Source organism: Dromiciops gliroides, chromosome 3, assembly GCF_019393635.1.
Source record: "Dromiciops gliroides isolate mDroGli1 chromosome 3, mDroGli1.pri, whole genome shotgun sequence".
Lineage (NCBI taxonomy): Eukaryota > Metazoa > Chordata > Mammalia > Microbiotheria > Microbiotheriidae > Dromiciops > Dromiciops gliroides.
The window spans coordinates 175,571,880-175,592,949 of NC_057863.1; the positions used below are offsets into that span (position 1 = coordinate 175,571,880).

The window sequence follows — 21,070 nt, forward strand, 5'->3', positions numbered from 1 at the left end:
TGTACTGGGCTAGAAGCGGTCAGGAAAGGTGGTGGACTCAGAGGAATGTTAGTGTTGTAATCACCACCCAATAAAGCATCTATTTTGATATTTTTAAAAAATTGATACAAATTTTAATTTTCAATAAAATTGACAGGTATCTTAATGAAAATGACATAATATTGAAGAAATTTAATTGAACTCTGCACTGACATAAATTAATCAATGTCAAGACAAAACACAGGTCTATAAGCACTAGTAAAAATGTATTTGTTCAGTTTGGACACATAGCATATTTCACAAGTAATCACTAGTATGGAGGTGCCTGAGTGAAAAGCTACATAGTATTTTCAAGGTTGTTAAATAAATACTAAGCTTTCTAAAAAGCCCACTCATCACGTTAATATTATCATTTTATTGCCAGCTTATTATTTACTAATGCAAAAATTGTAAAGGATGATAACAGGAGGTAGCGGAGAAGTAGGTAGGGTACTGAACTTTACTTCAGAAAGACCTGGTTAAAATATTCCTTTTTTTATTTGTTTGTTTTGTTTTGTTTTGTGGGGCAGTGAGGGTTAAGTGACTTGCCCAAGGTCACATAGCTAGTAAGTGTCAAGATACCAAAATATTCCTTTTAACTGTTACTACCTGAGTTTGTAACTCAATGACTCAACCACCCCAGGCCTCGGTTTTCTTTTCTGTAAAATAAGGGAGTTAGTTTCAGTAGTCTGTAAAGTGTCTTTTACCTTAAACAAATATGATCTCAAGTATTAATAAATATTTTTATGTAATTTATCATATGTTTAAAGTTCATATGTTGGTATAGGGTGATAGTAAATTATACTGAATAAATATAATTAACCAAGAAAATCATTTGCAGATTTTCATGAAAAGTGTGAAGGTTTTGCTTTTTCCCTTAAAATGTTTGGAAACCACAACTGCAGTATAGGGTATTGAAATAACAAGGCCTGGATTAAAATCCCAGCCCTGGCCCATTTTAGCTGTGTAACTTGAGAAAATACAATCTTCCTTACTTCCTTATTTCTGTAGGATGTCCACTTTCAGACCAGTAGATAAGGATATCACATTAGGAATACCAATAGCTAAATTAATATATTTGAAGACAGTTTCAGAAGTGCATGGTTCTTACCACCATCCAATAATTTTCTATTCTGCCACTATCATTGCAAAACAAGTTGAAGGGACATGTATCTTCCTTTGTTCCTTAGGTAGCCGTGATCAAAGAACTTGTCAACAAGTGGTTAGCTTACTGATTCATATCTTGCCTATTAGACTTTATCTAAGATATGAGGAATTATTTTGGTAGTAATATCATCTTTATTTTATTGATATGTCCCAACTATAAGCAATGAATTTTATTTCAGTCTTGATATATCTAAGGTCAGTTTGTAGCTGTATTCATATAAATGTTGAGTGTATCTTATTTGGTTAACTCTGACTTATTGTATGCAGTTTATATTTATTTGAAATTTCTTTTTGTTCAATCTCTTCTTATTGGGTTTTGTTAACCATATATAGAAGGCTAGTGATTTAGTGGGTTGGTTTATTAATCTCGCTCTTTCCTGAAGTTATTATTTCAATATCTTTATTGAATCACTAGTTATTACATAAAGAAAGAATCATATTCTCTAGAAATGGGAATTATTTTGCCTCCTTTCTAATCTAGGATCCCACTAAATTATTTTTTGTCCTATTGCCTTAGTCAGAATTTCTAGAACTACACAAAATAGAGGTAAAAATACATATCTTTGCTCTACCCTTGATCTTATTGGGACAACTTATATTCTATTATGAATATAAGCAGCTTGTTTTAGATAGCTATTTATTATTTGTCATATTATGGAAAGATTAATGTGTTCCTGTACTTTTTTTAATTAATAAAGTATTTTTTTTCTGTTACATGTAAAGATAGTTCTCAACTTTTGTTTATACAAGCTTTACAATTTCAGATTTTTCTCCCTCCCTCCCCTCCCTCCCCCCTCCCCTAGACAGCAGGTAATCTGATATAGGTTATATATATACATATATACACATAATAACATCAGACATATTTCTGTATTAGTCATGTTATAAGAGAAAAAATCAGAGCAATGATGAAAAACCTCAAAATAGAAAAAAACAACAGCATCAAAAACAAAAGAAATAGTATGGTTCATTCAGCATCTATACTCCGCAGTTCTTTTTTTTTTTTTTTCCCTTGGATTTGGAGATCCTCTTCCATCAAAAGTTCCCTGGAACTCTTCTGTGCCATTGCATTGGTGAGAAGAATATAGTCCATCACAGTAGATCAACACTCAATGTTGATGATACTGTGTACAATGTTCTTCTGGTTCTGCTCATCTCACTCATCATCAGCTCATACAAGACCTTCCAAGTTTCTCTGAACTCCTCCTGCTCATCATTTCTTACAGCACAATAGTATTCCATTGTATTCATATACTACAACTTGTCCAGCCATTCCCCAATTGATGAGCACCCCCTCAACTTCCAATTCCTTGCCACCACGTAAAGAGCAGCTATAAATATTTTTGTACATGTGGGTCCCTTTCCCCTTTCCATGATTTCTTTGGGAAAAAGACCCAAAAGTGGTATTGCTGGGTCAAAGGGTATGCACAGCTTTATCGCCCTTTAGGCATGTTCCTGTACTTTTAATGTTTTTAACATAAATGAATGCTATATTTTGTCAGATGCAATTTCTATATCAATGTAAGGTAATTTTATTGCTTTTATTATTTAAAAATGCTACGCATCACATGAGGAGGGAAATGGCAATGAAATCACTCTAAGTTGTCAGGAATTGAAACCGTCAGATTCCTATCTTCTCCCTTCCCCTTCTTTGCTCAACTCAGGCTCAGGTCTGATCCCTGGCCTTTATCTCTCTTTTTTTTCCTGTCTTTCATAATCAGCCATCCATACTTAATATTTGTTTTGATTGCGACTCTTTCCTTCTATCCTCTACTGTCTGTCTTAATCCACGCTCCTCCCTTTTCCTGTTCCAGCTCTGTTCCCTGTTTGTTCTTTTCTTTTCTTGCTTAGCTCAGAGAAAAATATGGTTCATGAGATTTCTCCCATCAAGTGTGCTATCTTCATGCTGCATTTCAGTGCACAGTATGAAATGTATGCTTATGTGTAGTAACATTCATTCCATGTGACATCTAGGTAACATAGTAGATTGAATTCTGGATTTGGATTCAGGAAGGTCTGGGTTTAAGTTCATTCTCAGATACTTTATAGCTGTGTGACTTTGGATAAGTACCTTAACCTCTTTCAACCTCAGTTTTCTCTTCTGTTTAATGGGGATAATAATAACACCTATTATTTACAGGGTTTTGTGAGTATCAAATAAGATAACACATATGAAGTATTTTATAAACTTTAAAGCACATTTTAAATGATAGCTATTTTATTATTCTTATGTTAATAATAAAAAAGACTTCTTGTGCTTATAATTTTCAAGAATTTATGATTTTATGGATATGGCATCTTGCAGATTACATTGGACAGGATTCTGGCTATAGAATAGATTGCGTGTAGCAAAACATAATAGTAACCTGAAGGTTAACTTAGAATCACAGTAGCATAAATCCAATCAAGGCAACATTATGATTTCAGATACATATTGGATAATCATTAGGCACTGATCAAGCTAGTCAACATTATGTGATGGCAACTTTTCCCCCATCCCATCTCTTCCCTCAATTCTTTATTCTCTTATAATTAATCCTTCTCAAAACTCATCTATACTCATGATCCCAGTAATCAGTGTAGTATAATGGAAAAAGCACTGGCTTATTAGTCTAAGAGTCTGGGTTTGAATCCTGGCTCTGCTATTTACTGTGTGACCTTGGTCTTTTGACCCCTCCAATCCTCAGTTTCCTTATCTTTTAAATGAATGTATTAGACTAGACAATGGCTCAAGGCCCCTTCTAGTCCCAAATCTCAGATCCAAAGTATAATTTCTATCTTTTCAGGCAACCTGAGAGTATCAATATTGCTGCTAGTCATCCCACTCAAGATCAGGTACATGTAATCTGTGATGCACACACTCCAAAAACAAAGCAAACACTTCAAGATTCCCTGGCATTATTCAACTCCTACTGTGTTTTTCTTCTACAAAAAAAAAAAATTGCTGAGGTACTTCAGTAGCCTTAAGGGAAAAAAAGTTTTCTATAATATTGAATTTGATATAATAACTCACATTTTAAGGATTTTTAGTGTTAGCATTTATATTTATATATGTATTTAAAACAGATTTATATATAATATTTTATGCATGTATATATATGATTTGAGTGTTTTCTAAAATTTCTGAACTTAATTAAACACAAAATAAGCATTTCCATATACACAGCAGAACTGAAATTAAGGGTTGAACATTAAATCACTAATCTCTATTTTGTACAGCTTACTTTTCTTGTAAAATATATAATAAATTCAACATATGACTTTCAAAGCTGTCCTTGTTTACGATTTTTTTCTCTTTCCTTTTGTTCTGTCATTTTAAAAACTGTTCAATGCCTCTTCTCTTCCTTATTCTCTTCCTTCTTTTCCTCCCTCCATTTCTCCTTCCTTTTCTTCCTTCATTTATTTGTCCCTTCCTTCCTCTCTTCCTCCCTCCTCCCTCCCTCCCTCCCTCCCTTCCTTCCTTCCTTCCTTCCTTCCTTCCTTCCTTCCTTCCTTCCTTCCTTCCTTCCTTCCTTCCTTCCTTCCTTTCTTCCTTCCTTTCTTCCTTCGGTCCTCCTTCCTTCCTTCCATCATTCCTTCCAGTGCAATAAAGTTGGAAGGGTCATGTGAATCCATTTTTTGAAGGGCCTTGAAAGCCAGATAGAGGAATTTGTACTTAATGCCATGAAGATAATAATAGCTAACCTTTTTACAATACTTTAAGGTTTTCAAAATGCTCTTATTTTATTTTTTAATTGTATCATTTGATATTCATTAAAAAAAAAACAAAAACCCTGCAAAGTAGGTGCTATTAATATCTCAGTTTTTCAGGTAGGCAAACTGAGGCTTATAGAGATTAAGTGACTTACCTAATCATAAAATTAGTACAGGTGTCTGAAGAGAGATTTAAACTCAGAATTTCCTAATTCCAGGTCTAACATTTCATCCCCTGTGCCAGAATATCTTTTAGACAATAAGGAGTCATCATCGTTTTGCAATAATGAATAACATAGTGAAATTAGTGTGTAAGAGTGATTAGTGGGGGCAGCTAGGGGGTGCAGTGGATAAAGCACTGGCCCTGGATTCAGGAGGACTTGAGTTCAAATCTGACCTCAGATACTTGACACTTATTAGCTGTGTGACCCTGGGCAAGTCACTTAATCCTCATTTCCCCACCAAAAGAAGAAGAAGAAGAAGAAGAAGAAGAAGAAGAAGAAGAAGAAGAAGAAGAAGAAGAAGAAGAAGAAGAAGAAGAAGAAGAAGAAAGAAGGAAAGGAGGAAAGAAAGAAAGGAGGAAAGAAAGAAAGGAGGAAAGAAAGAAAGAAAGAAAGAAAGAAAGAAAGAAAGAAAGAAAGAAAGAAAGAAAGAAAGAAAGAAAGAAAGAAAGAAAGAATGATTAGTGTGAACATAAATACTTAAGGGGGAAGAATAGATAGGAGCCTAATGCAGTCATCTAGGGCTGTGGTAAGTCTGATACTAGAATGGTGGTAGATGTAATTGAAAGGAAAGACTAAGATCTAAGCTCTAAGGCTGAACAATGACAGGTTTTTACGTAGAAAAATTTGCCTGTAATAGTTTTTATGACTAGATCTTTATGAAAGTGAACAACTTTAGAGAAGAGAGAAAGGAAGCAATGAAAACACTGGAAAGGAAGCTGTGGGTTTGGTTCAGGGATTGAGCCTAAAGAAATATAAATACATAAGGGGGATCTTTTGTCTGCTTGTCCCTATTGTGCTTAAGATGCGTATTTCAAGATGTAGGCAAAATACAGTTTCAATGAATTTCAAGAGGCTTCGAAATTCTTTTTTTGTTCCGCAATCTGGTCATGTCTGATTTTATTCAAAATATGGTAAGGGAATCATCAGATAGGGCCTGAGAACCTTTTTTATTATTTTTTTTACCATACAGTGATTTGGATTATAGCAATATTAATCATAGGGGGGTTTGATTTATGAAAGCTCATGCAGTTGCATAATTTAAGAAAAGAGAGACTAAAGGGCTTCTCTGTTTGATCATTATGTGATCTTGGGCCAATGAGTGCTTTCTTTTCGTCTGTTCTATCACTTTTCCTCATTTACATCAAAAGGATGCTGCTAATTCATCATGTTAATTCCTCATGATTTTGTATGCAGTTTTATTTTTTTCAACTCAGAGGCCCTATATTTATCCATTGAAGTCTTACTCCAATGGCTCAGGGCATGGGATTTCTTAAAGCTGTATTACCAAAGCACAAATTCTATCAGATCCTACAAGCTAATATGGACCCCCAATGAATTGTAGATCTATTATCTGAGGACCTGTCCAATTCAGAGACTTCAAAGAGACTCATCACCAAATAGTCAAAAATAGATGAATCTTTTGGCCAGCGTACACTTGAAGAGCAACTATTAAATTGTAGAAGGAACTGTCATCTGCATGAACACAAGGAATCACATACCTATGAAACTATAGATTCTTGAATAAGCTGCATCAATAGGTAATGAGTTCCCTTCACTACAGGGCTTATTCTTACTTTTCAGTTTAAACTCTTATATTAGACACCTTGTTTTTCCTATCATATTTGTTCAGCCCTCATCTTCTTTCCTTAAACTGATTAGAAGACTCATGCTTACAACTTTCTCCAGTTGCTTGACAAACCCAGTCTAAAGGACTTATGGTATATTTTAAAACATTTCATCAATTATTTTTTATGTTACATATGGAATTTTATTAGTGTGGGGATTCCTTTTGTTATGGGGGAAAATGGGTATGGGGTTTGGGTTAGGGGTAGGGGTTTGGGCTTCTTAGGAATTCCTCTTTAAAGAATTACACCCTCTTGCACGCAAAAGCAGTTGGAATAAGATGGTAGTTTATTTTGGGGCAAGGGAAGGGAGGGGAAGAGAAACCATGAAAGAAATCCTTGTACTTCTCATGGGGAGAGAGGTATGGCACAAAGCATGTGGCTTTGAAATACCAATTTCCTCGAGCAGAAGACTGGCAGGTACTTTTATAGAGGACCGATGGGGGGGGGGTGACCATCTGACTGTGGAAAGTTCCTTTAGTGAGGGAGGACCATCCCCCACTGGTGATAGCTGGGGGAATTGGGTGAGGGGTGGCTATGGATCTCTCAAGCCTTCTCTCTCTTCAGGACCCAAAGGAAGCAGCCACACCTAATCTTATCTCCCCAGGGGTAAGGGAGACCTGAATGAAGGGTGGAGATTGTGGAGCCAGCTCAGTCCAAATTGGTTCTGCTTACCTCTCTAGGGGTATCTGTCCTCTGGTTTATTTTCTCAAGGAGAAGATTCCTTGATGTGCCCCAGAGAACTTCTGGGGTGTTTTGCGCCCATGACACTTTTATGAATGTTGATTGCAACTTCTCCACACCTTCTTATGATATTTAATTCTTGTCCCTGTTTTCTCATAACTTTTCCACATCTAACCAACATACTTTTGTTGTCTTAAATGATCAGCCTTAATAATATCTTCCATACTACACTGTCACAAGTCAGTAGTGGTAATATGGCAGTCTACTTATACCCGCCATATGTCTTTCTACTGACTTTAGGATTATGTGTAACTATAATTCTTCTGAAACAATGCTTTACTCTGACCAGTCTTCTTGTGGTCACATTGGTTTTTGGAAGGCTATGCAAATGAATTGCAAATACTCAGAAGTCCAACCAAGTTGGAAAGACTTTAAATAGGTTCATAATCTGTTGTTTCACCTGATCATGAGAATGTACTTATAACTACTTACATGTTTATGTCATGGGGTACAGAGCACCCCAGAAGTTCTCTGGGGCACATCAAGGAACCTTCTCTTTGAGAAACTAAACCAGAGGACAGATAACGCCTAGAGAGATAAGCTGAACCAAATCGGACTGAGCTAGCTTCGGATTCCAACCCTTCATTCTGGTCTCCCTTACCCTGGGGAGATAAATTTGGGTGTGGATGCAGCCTTTGTGTCCTGAAGAGGGATCCATAGCCACCCCTCACCCAATTCCTCCAGTCACTACCAGTGGGGGATGGTCCTCCCTCACTAAAGGAACTTTTCACAGGCAGATGGTCCACTCCCATCAGTCCTCTATAAAAGTACCTTCCAGTCTCCTGTTTGAGAGATTTGGTACCTCTGAGCCATGTGCTTTGTGCCTATCTCCCCATGAGCAGTCCGAGGATTTCTTTCATGGTTTCCCTCCCCCCACCCTTCCCTTCCCTTGGCCCTAAATAAACTACCACCTTATTCTAACTACTTTTGTGTGCAAGAGGGTGTAATTCTTTAAAGAGGAATTCCCAAGAACCCTAACCCCAATCCTACCCCGACCCCATTTACCCCATTACATTTACATACTAAGGAATTTAAATAATCTAAATAAGTACCTTCCTACTGAGAAAAAGAAGAAACCTGATAGGAGATGAAAGCCAGGAGTGGGGAGGAAAAAGTATAAAAACTTAAATAATAAAAATTAAAAATACTGGGAGCCCCTAGTTTCATAATTGCCCTGAAGCTGTATTTCATCACTATCATTAAAGGATATGAAGGAATGGATTGGGGCTGGACAGGGAAGTAGTCAAGACATTGATTTTCTTGTTTGTTGTATTCTCAGTACTGAGTCAGTTGGCATACAAGTCATATGCTTACTTTACTATGATGCAGAGAATTGCAAAACAGCCCAGTGAAATATCTATAATAGGATTTAAAGAAGGGGATGGAATAGGGATATGGAGGAGGTATTTGGACAGCCAGACTGAAAAACTGCAGAGAATAGAGTAATAAATAATGAAGCTTATGGTTACCTTCAGGAAGATTATTTTAAGAAACTCCAGGGGCAGCTAGGTGGCGTAGTGGATAGAGCACCAGCCCTTGATTCAGGAGGACCTGATTTCAAATCTGGCCTAAGACACTTGACACTTACTAGCTGTGTGACCCTGGACAAGTCACTTAATTCCCTATGCCCTGCAAAAAAAAAAAAAGTATTAAAGAAACTCTAAGATAGTAATCATTCATTAAATATTTATTAAATACCTATTATGTATATCCCTGAGGAATATACAAATCAGTCAATCTACAAACATTTATTAGGTGCCTACTATGTCCTAGATATTGTATTAGGACCTGGCACTAAAAATACATAAATGAGACAAATCATTTGTATAGTAAACTAAAGTTTATTGTTGTCATTCTTTTTAAAATATGGACATCAGATCCAGTCTGCAACTTCCTTCTCAGCTCCAGAAAATGTTACTTTCTTGTCAATTAAAGTGAAGTTATCATTAGCCAGTAGAAAACAAACAAAAGGAAAAGGAAAAAAGAGAAAGTACCACAGACTTAATTTATCTGAATGTCTAAAACAACTGGTAGTTATACATTAGCTTTGGGTAGGGATTTAATTTCCTTTCAAAGTGATTTCTTGGATTATCACTGTAGTTATTTCTTTCATTCAGTACTAAACTCAGATAATAATAGTTCACATTTATGGAGGCTTTAAGGTTTGCAAAGCACTTTACATGCATTATCTCATTTGATTCCAAGCACAATCCTTTAAGGCAGGTACTGTTAGTACCTCCATTTTATAGTTGAGGAAATGGAGGATGAGAAGTTAAGTGATTTGTCAAAAGTCACCCCCCTAAGTGTCTGAGGCAAGACTAGAACCCAAGTCCAGTTCTCTAACCATTAGACCATATACCTCTTCCAGATAGAAGGGCTGAACTAACTTTCAAATGGTCTCTATTTATTGAAATGACAATCACAGGTGACAACCTGTCCACTCCCAGTGGTATTATATCTATCAAGAGTTAGGTATGTTACCCATGCACCCTTTTTCCACATCATATACCCCAGAGTGCTTTTAAAAGGAGGGTGCTTGCACACTTCACCCAGGGTTTTGCTCTTGATTCTGAAGGTCCTTTCTTGCAGCTGCTGGTTAACACCATTTGCACTTGTTTTGTTCTTGGAAAACCTCTTTGCACTGAATCCCAGATGCATGTGAAATGGTCACAAAAGAAATATCTGGGTTAAATGAGTGCTAAACAGGTTTAAAATTACTGCTCATTGTTTGGAAGCAGATGCAAGCATCAAACAAATGCAAAACATCCATGCAAATGCAAAAGGGGGGAATTTGAAAATCAGATCCTAAGTGCTTGATTCTATAGGGGTTGAAATGGGCTGCCTTTCCAGGAGGCAGGCAAGTCTTCTAAGGCCAATTCTGTTAACATACAGAGAAAGACCATGTTTTTAATAGGGTAGCTCATGGAACTGTAAGAATCCCCTCAGGTTTTTAGATGCAGGCCCTAATTTTATTTTCTACAATGATATTTTTTTCCTTCTCATATTCAGGAGCTCTTATTAAAATTAGCACCAGATTCATCTCTGCTATTAATTTCAGAATAATATCACTAAAGCACCCAATTTTTTTTCCTCTTGTCTCGAACATATCCTCAGACTTTCTGTGCTGCTGTTGTGAAAGGCAATAATTCAAGCCTGGGATTGCATGTTCTGTCGGGGGTTTTTGGTTTGTTTATTTGTTTTGTGAAATGGTGGTTCATGGGCATGTATCCTAACCTCCTTCCCTACTTTCAAACTCTAACTCAGAGAAAAGGAATCAAATTAACACTATCATTGCTGGCAAGGTCATACTTATTATTTGCCCTTTGGTTCCAGTCTCTAGTCCCTATCCAAAACATCCCCATTTGGCTATACGTATTGTCTTTCCATGTTAGAATGTAAGCTTCTTGAGGGTAGGACCTTCTTATTTGGTTTATTTGTATAACCTAGCCCTTATCATAGTGTTTGGCACATAGTAAATACCTAAGATGTATTTCATGCATTCACTCATATAATTTTATTTTATTTTATTTTGGTGGGACAATGAGGGTTAAGTGACTTGCCCAGGGTCACACAGCTGGTAAGTGTCAAGTGTCTGTGGTCAGGGCCAGTGCTTTATCTACCGTGCCACCTAGCTGCCCCCACTCACATCAATTTAGCAGCCTCTGCCTGTACTTTCAAGTTCTTAAAGCACAAAGATTACAGTGCTCCACAAAATGAGCTTGATTTGCAGTCCTGCTTCAGATGTTTCCTGTGTGACCCTGGGCAAATCACTTGGATTTGCATTCCACTCTTGCCATTTTGTAGTTGTTTCATCTTGTTCAAAATATTCCTCCTCTCTGGACCCTAATTTCCCCATCTGTAAAAGGAGCTAGAGTAGATGTCTTTAAGAGCCTTGTCTTTTATAGCTGTCTCTATAATCTGTGTCCGATAGCACTTATATGTGCTTAATACAATCAACAATTTTTGATGATGATATTACCCAAATAATCCAAATTCATTTTCGTGAATTATTTGTAAGGTCTATCTATCTTCCTACTACCACAATATTAGAAGCATTAGGGTGTAATAAAAATGAACCTAGGGCTTCATACCTCAATTTGAAAGGCTCTGCCATATGGCCATAGGCAAGTCATTTAGTAGCTCTTAACCTCAGATGAGTAGGTTCCTAATTTCAACAAGGATACTAATACCTGCCCTTCATAAGAATCACTAACATTTAATGAGCTAAGTACATGAAAGTCTTCTTAAAAGCAAAGTGTTATGCAAATGAGAGTTGTTGTTGCAATTAGGTCTTTGGAACAGGTCAAATGGTTAGGTGATTTATTCTCTTTACCCTGAGGATAATGTGATTTTTTAGGTGTAGGAAATTCCTAGGTAAGGAAACTCTCTCTACCAGAGCAGGTCAGATCATCCTCTGCAATTTCTAGTCTTAGAGAGCTACCTGGAGCAATGAGAGGCTAATTTCCTAGGGTCACTCATTCAGTAAGCATTAATGGAAATACTTGAATCCAGGTCTGCCTAAATTTAAGCTGGCTGTCTTGCATTACACCATGCTGCCTCTTCAAGATATATAGGGAAATGATGGAATAGGTTTGAATTCAAGGATCTTAGAGACTGAGAAAGTTTAAGTGATTTGCCCAGAGTCACACAGGAAGTATCTGAAGCAAGAACCAAATTCAGGTCTTCCTGATTCTGAGTTCAGCTTCAATTAACTGCACCCATCAGCTGCCTCTATAACTGGTAGACAATAGACAAAGTGGCTACAGTTTTCCTTTTCCAGATTTCATATACTATAACCCTATGAGACATAGTATAATCTCAGAAATATTAGCATTTCAGTAAATAGTAACTGGATGAGTCAAGTCAGTAACCATTACAATAAAATTCAAATAAAATCAATGTATGTTACAACAGTTTAGAATCATGAATTGAAGAAATATTGAGTTAATTAATGAAAAGGCTTACCTACTAGCCCATGATATATAGCTATGGAATTAGTATATGTTTATGTTTTTATGTTTAGTATGGTTAGCATAAACCATAAGATCAGTTCATTTAGAATTTTAAAGGAGAGGAAAAGAGACCCCCACACAGTTGATTTAATTAAAAGACTTAATTGGGGGGGGGGCAGCTAGGTGGCACATTGTATAAAGCGCCGGCCCAGGATTCAGGAGGACCTGAGTTCAAATCCAGCCTCAGACACTTGTCACTTACTAGCTGTGTGACTCTGGGCAAGTCACTTAACCCTCTTTGCCCCCCCCCCAAAGACAATGACAAATATAAAAAGAACTAGTGGGCAAGGGATATTGATGATACATGTTCCCTGACCGTTTCACTGTCCCACGGGAATTAACATTGATTCTAGTTCCAAGAGATGAAACAACCAACATGTAAGGCATCTAACCTGTCTAGAAGTTTTCAGTTTGCCTCAAAGTGGCCTAAAGTACTTAGGGTCCTTGGAGTTTTAAACTGAGGCAGATAGATTGATGTGCAGATGTATCAATCTGGGTTAAGTAGACCTAGTCACCACTAGTGAATACACTAGTTATGAGTTGCTTAGATAAAGATAACAATTCTGCAGATCTTTTGACAGGACTTGTACTTAATGGACTTATAAAGATGTTTCTATCTATCTATATGTCTTCCTTCTTCCCTCTGGGGGAAATTTAACCAATTCTATCAATCACACATCAGATAAAGCATTCAGACACTATTATTGCCATGTCACCATCTCTCATTCTACCATAATTTCAATAAATCATCCACCTCAACACATTGTTTAGATGACTACATAGTTGCAATACTCCATTGAGTCATAAATCATTCCTAGAATTCAGTTTCTGTTAGAATATACTGAACAAGAAAAAGATTAAGAGGTAACTCTAGGGGAGGTGTGGGTAGCTTGATAATAGTGACATTTAGCTCTAACATTTTTAGTTGTAAAGCTCTTAAACATTTGATTGTTGTTCAGTCATTTTTCAGTTGTGCCTGACCATTCATGGTGCCATTTAGGGTATTCTTGGCCAAGATACTGAAGTGGTTTGCAGATAGCAAGGAAAGGGGGAAAGAAGATGAAGAAAGGAGGAAGGTGGAAAAGGGAAAAGGAAAGGGGGCAGAGAGGAAGGCAGGGAAGGGACCCACTATATGCCAGGTACTTTTTAAGTGTTTTGCAAATATTATCTCATTTAATCCTTGCAACTGTGAGAGTTAGGTGATATTATTTTATGCTTGAGGAAACTTAGGCAGAGGACAAGTGACTTGCTGAGGGTCACACTGCTACAAGTTTCTGAAACTGGATTTAAGCTCTTTCCAACTCCAGACCTAGTAGTCTATCAGCAGGTAGAAGATCTAGTAATTGAATCCATTTCTACTCCACCACCTAAAGCAATACCAGCAAGTTAGCTAATTGAACTCCTGGTGTGAAGCCCTGTCTGTGGGTAAATGTTTAGGTATTTCCCCTAGAGGTCAAATTGATATTTGACTGTTCTGAGGACAGAAATAGTAGGATGGGATATATGCTATAAGTGTTGAGAGCCCCCAACATGTTTTCCCATTAATATGGGAATGTTATTCCAAATTATAAATTACACGTGCTCCTTAAGCATGAACACCCCCTCAAGTCTGACAATTCAGGGAAATCCTCAAAACATCTTCTCCACGTGTTGCACAAATGGCCTTCACTGAGGCCTCAAAACACTCAAACAGCACTTTGTACAAAACAAACACTTCTTAAAGATACCTTTGACACCTTAAAAATGCTAATGACAGGTATGCTCAGAGCTATTAGCTGTGGAATTCACAGTTTTTCAATTCCCTGCGTAGGTGATAAAAGCTTGGGGCAGAGATGTGTGAAAAGAGATTTAAAAGAGTGTGAAAGCAGTCTCACAGCCTGGCAGACAGCCTTTTGAAATGCTAATAACAGCTATGCAGAGTTGTTACCTTGCAACTCACACCTATTCAATTCTATATCCAGGTGTGCAAAGTCTCTACCTCTAAAAACAGGACCAGGATACAAAGTTGTGGGTAGCTTTGAAGCAGTTTGACCCCAGAGCCCTTATTTCAACTTAATCCCATGGGGGAAAAATTACTTATCAAATCTATGGGTAAGGAGAAAAGTATATCACCAGACAAGGGATAGAGAAGATCACAGAAGATAAAATGGAGTTGTTATTGTTCAGTCCTTTCTGAGTCTTTGTGACCCTGTTTGGGGTTTTCATGGAAAAGGTTTGTTATGTCTTTCTCCAGCTCATTTTACAGATGAGGAAACTGAAGCAAACAGAGTTAAATGACTTGCCCAAGGTCATGCAGATAGTAAGTGTCTGAAGCTAGATTTAAACTTAAGAAGATGAATCTTCCTGACTCCAGACCCTGCACTCTAGCCACTGTGTTGCCTAGATTCTCATAAAATGGATATTTTTATTAAATAAAATAACAAAGATTTTACACAAAAAGTCTAGTTGAGCTAAGATTTAAAGGGGAAAATTAACTGAAAAAATATCTTTGTAGCAAATTTCTCTGAAGGTCTCATTTCTGAGATATATAAGGAACTGACTCAAATTTATAAGAAAAAGAGCCATTCCCCAACTGATAAATGGTCTAAGGCTACAAATACTTGCAATTCAGTTCTCAAGAGAAGAAATCCAGGCTATCTGTGAGGAATCCGGCAATTGTCTCCTCTCAATGAGAGTTAATTCAGAGGCTAAACTTCCCCTGAGAAAATGGAGCAAACACCAAATGCTAATATTCACAGATGGGAAAATGGAGGCAGAGGTGTGGGAATACTTGGCTAGTTCTCCCTTAGATTGTAACCCTTGAGTAATCAGAGCAGTGATGAAAAAGGAAAGGGGTCATTGGGGATTAGGGGATAAAACAGGGCCTGTGAGCCTCCATCTTTGGCACCTACCGGCTGAACACTGGGTTGCCCATTTGTCATGGGGCGCAGAGCACCCCAGAATTTCTCTGGGGCACACCGAGGAATCTTCTCCTTGAGAAACTAAACCAGAGGACAGATAACGCCTAGAGGAACCAAATCGGACTGAGCTAGTTTGGGATTCCTACCCTTCATTCTGGTCTCCCTTACCCTGGGGAGATAAGTTTGGGTGTGGCTGCAGCCTTTGTGTCCTGAAGAGGGATCCGTAGCCACCCCTCACCCAATTCCTCTAGTCACTACTAGTGGGGGATGGTCCTCCACTCCTCACCCAATTCCCCCAGCTACCACCAGTGGGGGATGGTCCACCTTCATTAAAGGAACTTTCCACAGGCAGATGGTCCACCCCCATCAGGCCTCTATAAAAGTACCTTCCAGTCTCCTGTTCGAGGAGATTTGGTACCTCTGAGCCATGTGCTTTATGCCAAATCTCCCCATGAAAAGTCTAAGGATTTCTTTCATGGTTTCCCTCCCCCCCTTCCCTTCCCTTGCTCCTAAATAAACTATCACCTTGTTCTAACTACGTTTTGTGTGCAAGAGGGTGTAATTCTTTAAAGAGGAATTCCCAAGAACCCCATCAACCCTGTACCCATTTTCCCACTATATCACATTCTTGTGAAAATGACAATAAATATGCCTTTGACACATCACCACTGCTGACTTCCAGAGAATTATTGAACAGGAGTCATTTTTTTCTCACACTATCTATAGCTGCTTGTAAAAATACTACAAATCACCGTTAATTATAGAAATGTACATTTTAAAAAAATTTGAACTACTACCCATTGCAGTAGTAAAGCTGACAAAAAGGAACATAACAAATGTTGGAGGAACTGACTGAAAACAGGCATGCTGATACTCTATTGATGGACCGTTTTGGAAAGCAATTTGTAATTATAAACAGAAAATTTTTAAACAGTGCATGCCTGTTGACCCAGCTATGCCTAAGACTATACCCAAAAGGGATAAAAGAAAGGGGAAAGGGCCTTAACTATGTACAAAAATACATATAACATGGCGCAGCTAGGTGGCACAGTAGATAGAGCATCAGCCCTGGATTCAGGAGGACCTAAGTTAAAATCTGGCCTTAGACACTTAACACTGTATGACACTGGGCAAGTCACTTAACCCCAATTGCCTCATATATATATATATATATATAACACAACTCTTTTATGGTGGCAAAACAACAACAACAAACTCTGGAAACTAAACGGATCCTCATCAATTGAAAAAAGCTGAACAAATTGTGGCCTATTAATAATATTATTGTGCTATGATAAATAAGGAATTAATTAGGTCCACAAATCAAATCCAAACCTGCCATGAGTTTTTGGTAGTTTTAGGAGCAATAGGAAAAATGTTAATAAATGCCAAGGCATAGTTCTGTAGGATATTTGAAACACATGATTTCAAAGAGTCATATAAAGACTTATATGAACTGTGAATAAAATAAGCAGATTCAGGAAAATAATTTATATAATAGCAACTACACTGTAAAGACAAAATAACTTTGAAGGCTTTTTATGGTGACCATTCAGAGAATTGATGATGAAACATGCTAAGAAATGTGACAGAGAGGTAATGAATTTGGAATGCAAAATGATTACATAGATGGATATATGGATATAAATATATCTACATATACATATGCATAAATATTTTATATATTTACATACACATTAGTATATAGCTAATGAAGGAATTTGTTTTGCTTGACTATGCATGTTTTTAGAAGGAATTTTTTCTTTTATCTTTTTTCCCAATGAGATAGAGGGTGAAAGGAATAGAAAATAGATTTCTGTTAATTTTTTTAATTGATAAATGAGACATACTTTAGACACACATTGTATGATCTTGTAGATGAGGTCACTGTATCATTAATTTTGCTTGTTTTACCTCTCAGGAGTGTTGAATATTAAATATAGTTTTCATACCCATCCTCCTACAAGATAATAAACAGGTCAGAGACATCAATAATATCTCCTACAATTCGTTCACCCAGATCAGAGAAGGCTATTTCTGCCTCTCCTACCAGAAGTAGGTACCCCACAGAAACCAGATCAGAGAATGGATAGGAAAAACATAATAACAATTTAATATTTTGTCCCAGGAAGAAATATAACACATGATCATGCAGAGACTCCCCTCCTAAGAGTGAAGCTCAGAAACTCCACATTTCTGAGGGCATATATGGGTTTTTTTGTCCACTGATTACAGGGTGTTGTCAGTTCCAATATTATGATACAGAAGCAAAGGCAGCTTAACAATTTCAGTTATAACAAGTATGGAGGAAATACCAAAGCATCATGATAAGATTACAGGATTCCAAAAAAAGGGGGGGGGAGTTGGCAAGGATGAGGATGCCCAGATGTTATCATAAGATAGGGACTTACTATCCTGAGGGAAAACAAGTCACTAGGTAGGGTCTTTTATGTGCTAGCTATCTCAATTCAGTTTGGAGTTCAGTTGAAGGACATTTTACTCCTATTAATCCAGGGTTTCATAAAAATATTTTTGGATAATGAGGTACCTCCATCAAATCCAGGTGATCCATATATTCATATTAATAGGAGTAAAGGTAATTTATAATTATTTGTAATTTAAAATCAAAACACATCAATGCAACTGAAAGAAAATAATGAAAAACCTAGAAACAATTATAAAATTGCTTTTTTTTTCTTGTTTTGTTTTTAATTCAAACAATTCTTGTCAGGACCTAAATATAAGCCCTTTCTGCTATCAGATATGAAAATTCCACCTTTATCTTGTGTCTACAAAATATCTTAGAGGCAACAAATATAACTAATAGATTAATATTGTCTACTTCAATCTTTTAGATTAAAAATATATAGGCAAGTCGTTTAACCTCTTAATGACTCAGGTAGCTCTCTAGAAGTATACATTTCAGAGCAGTTTTGTTCATCTACTTATGTATAGAGAGTTCAATATGATGAAATTATAGCTGCAATTTAAAAAATTCCTGGTAATGTAACATAACTATGAATCATGAAACAGTATGATCTTAACATAATAAAAATAGGAATGACTCAAGGGACAATGGCAAAGACACAGACTTTTTTATAATAAACATTTTATGTGAAGTTTTGAGTTCCAAATTCTATTCTTCCTTCCCTCCCTCCCTTCTCCCCTCCTTGAGGCAGTAAGCAATCAGATATGGTTATACATGTGCAGTTATGTAAAACATTAACATATTAGTCATTTTGTATAAGAAAACTCAAAAAATGAAAGAAAGTGAAAAATAGCATGCTTCAGTCTGTTTTCAATCCATATCAGTTCTTTCTTTGGAGGTGGATAGTATGCTTCATCATTAGTCTTTTGGGATTGTCTTGAATCGTTGTATTGCTAAGAATAGTTAAGTCATTCATGGTTATTCATCAAATAATATTGCTAAAAGACATAATATCTTATCAATAATAACTTTCACAAGAGGAGCAGCATACAAGGCATCACCAAGAATAACCATCAAAGAGATGGGTTAATCATGTAATAAGAACAAGAGAGAACAGAGGGTCAGCTTAAAAATTCTCCTGCTATTTGTGAAATAGTCCAAAAACAACAACTAGTAGATAGAGTACTAGACTTGAAGTCAGGAAGACCTGAATTTAAATTCCACTTGAGACATTAGCGGTGTGACTTCTAATTCACCTTTTCTGAGCCTCATTTTCCTCATCTGTAAAATGAAAAGGCTGTTGAGCTAGATGATCAATGGATCATTTTCCAGCTCTAGACCAGTGATGCTACAATTTGTAAAGGCAGTCTTGTTGCCTTAATGCATATTTAGGAAAGATCAGGATACAAAGGTCTAGAATGGCAAAAGTTAGTTTCAGTCTCCCTTAATTGACACTTATATTATCAAGGGAAAAGCCCAGTGGGCAGGACCCCTAGTCACAGTCTTGATGTTGGAGAAAATGAGAGAGAGCCCTGCCTTTGGAGCATGCAGTTCCTGATCCCCTCTGTGTTCTAAATTCCCTAAATTTAAGCTTGAGACATGGATTTGGCTGCTGAGATTATTAGTCAAAACCTCAGATGATGGGTAAAACTGACTTGGCTGTTTGGGAGGTAAAACATTGCCTAACAAACACAGCACAAGACAGGAATAGATAGAAGGTAAAGCAAGAAAGCTTAACGGAGGAGAGATACTTAAAAAATAATGGGAGTTTAAGGGTTGATAGACAATGAGCAGGCTGCCGGCATTCGAGATGGAATAAGTGAAGCGAGATGGATTTTATAAGGTTCTTATATGGATCAAAAAGGACCACAGACTGGGAACAGAGATTGGGAAGCTTGGACCAGGGTCAAAGTTCTGGACTGTTGCTGACTCATGCGACCAGTTAATTTTCAAATTTCCCATTGGTGGGAAAAATATTACATCAGGTCTTTAAAAAAAAAAAAATATATATATATATCCATACATACATATGTATATTTATTTGTTTGTTTCAAGTCGTACTCTGACAGGATGAATCAACGGTTTTGACTTTCCTTGGGGCTTAGTTGTTTAGAACGGAGCTACATAGTGGGGAAGAAAGTGGCCCATGATTCTCTCTAAAGTGACTGAACCAGATTAAAATGTAATTGGATGGGGCAGCTAGATGGCACAGTGGCCCTGGATTCAGGAGTGCCTGAGTTCAAATCCGGCCTCAGACACTTAACACTTACTAGCTGTGTGACCCTGGGCAAGTCACTTAACCCCAATTGCCTTACTAAAAAAAAAAACAAAAAAAAACCAAAAAAAACAAAAAAAATGTAATTGGGAAATATTTAAAAAAATAAATAAAATTACATTACCATAGATAATATTACATTTTAGCATTGCCAATATACCACCAGCAGGGATCCTTATGTATGGATTAGTGATCTTAGTTTCTACTTGAGTTTGATACCACTGGTTTAGTGGGTCAGGGAGACTACTGTATTCCTTGCAGTGGAAAGTATTTGGGATTTGGAGTTAGTTCCAGTATTTACTTCCTTTGATAGGCCTTAGTTTTGTCATATGTAAAAGGAGAGGGTAGAGGCAAAGTGGCCTTGTAGGTCCCTTCTAGCTTGAAGAGCCTTTGATTTATGAAAAGACATGAATAAGAATAGGGCAGCTAGGTACCCCAGTGGATAGTGTTCCAGACCTGGAATCAGAAAGACTAGTTAAAATTCAGCCTCAGACACTTAAGTAGCTGTGTGACCCTGGACAAGTCATTTCACCCTGTTTGCCTCAATTTCCTCATCTGCAAAATGAGCTGGAGAAGGAAATGGCAAACTAGTCCAGTATCTTTGCCAAGATAATCCCAAGTGGGGTTGTAAAAGAATCCGACATGACTGGAAAACTACTGAACAACAAACAACTTCCTGATTTCAAACACAGGATATTACCCACTCCTCTGTGCTACCCTCACTTGTTCTGTCGAATATAATATTCTCTTTTACTCAGTGTGGTGCTCTTTCTTGCAGTAATATTCCAAAATTCCATATGTTAGAGCCAAAGGTTTTTGCTCCTAAAGGCACTATAAAATCAATAGTATTAGGTAGAAATTTCTAAATAGGAGTTCTAGGATTCCAACATCTGAAAACCCATTGGTCACAACCCTCAGTGACCCTCCTCACCATGATGTCCCTTTTCCAAGGTTTGCCTTCGCCTATACTATATCCCCCCCCCATAC

General features: G+C 37.1%; 1 long non-coding RNA gene across 1 annotated transcript in view; it reads left to right on the forward strand.

Moving 5' to 3' along the window:
* Positions 1-21,070, forward strand: part of LOC122748594 — a 697,255-nt gene that overhangs the window by 644,850 nt on the left and 31,335 nt on the right. The window lies entirely within an intron of this gene.